The sequence below is a fragment of the Vigna radiata genome, chromosome 7 (assembly GCF_000741045.1).
Source record: "Vigna radiata var. radiata cultivar VC1973A chromosome 7, Vradiata_ver6, whole genome shotgun sequence".
Lineage (NCBI taxonomy): Eukaryota > Viridiplantae > Streptophyta > Magnoliopsida > Fabales > Fabaceae > Vigna > Vigna radiata.
In genome coordinates this window covers 40,674,724-40,675,709 of record NC_028357.1, presented here as the reverse complement: position 1 = coordinate 40,675,709, position 986 = coordinate 40,674,724, and positions in this window count along the sequence as shown.

The following is a 986-nucleotide window of genomic DNA, read 5'->3' as shown; positions in this document are numbered from 1 at the left end:
GACGCGAGGAACATGCTTCCACTTTCTCTCCATTAGGATATTATTAAAATAGTATCATTACATTACATATAAAATACAATTAATAACCTTTTCACTCTTTTTTTTTTTTTTTACTTTGTAAAATTCAACCTTTCTATTAATGAAAAGCGTTCAATAAAGTTCTTTTCTATTGATAAAAGGGTCGGATAAAGTTTTAATTATGTTTCTTAATTTGAAAAATGTAAGACCATCACTGTTTCATTATAAAATTAATGTTATTAATTTTATAAGTAATCATTAATAGATTTATGACGCTTGAATTAAAATTATCAATATTTATTTGAATTGATTTGTAAGAAATGAAACTTCATATTTAATTTATTTAGGTGAGTTAAATTTAAAAAATGAACTTATTAAGAAGTTAAATTTTTATCTGATTTATTCATAATAATTATTTGCATTGCTTTAAATATTTAATCTTTATCAGTGTAGCATTTAATAATAATTTTAATAGAGAGAGTTATTTACTAATTAGAAAATGAATGAAGTTCAAAATTCATTGCATAAGTTATTAAATTAATTATCAAAATAATGTTTAACTTAATGAATAAATTATATATATATATATATATATATATATATCAAAATTAATTTATGAAAATTCACATTTTTATTAAATATTAATTTCATTCTAATATTCAAAATAATTTATAGTTTTCTTTCTAATTTTAGAAATAAATTATATTTTTTTAATTTTAAAAATAATGAATAATTTTTCTTATAATTTTAAAAATAATGAAGAAATTTCCTTCTAATTTTAAAAATAATGAAGAATTATCCTTCTAATTTAAAAAAATATTTATTTCTTTTTATTTTAAAAATAATGAGAATTTTTCATCCAATTTTAAAAATAAGGTTTAATACCCAACTTTGTCCCTAGTTTGGTTGGCAAATCTCAATTTAGTCCCTCTTTAGAAAAGTGTTTGAAATTGGTCCTTACTTTTAAA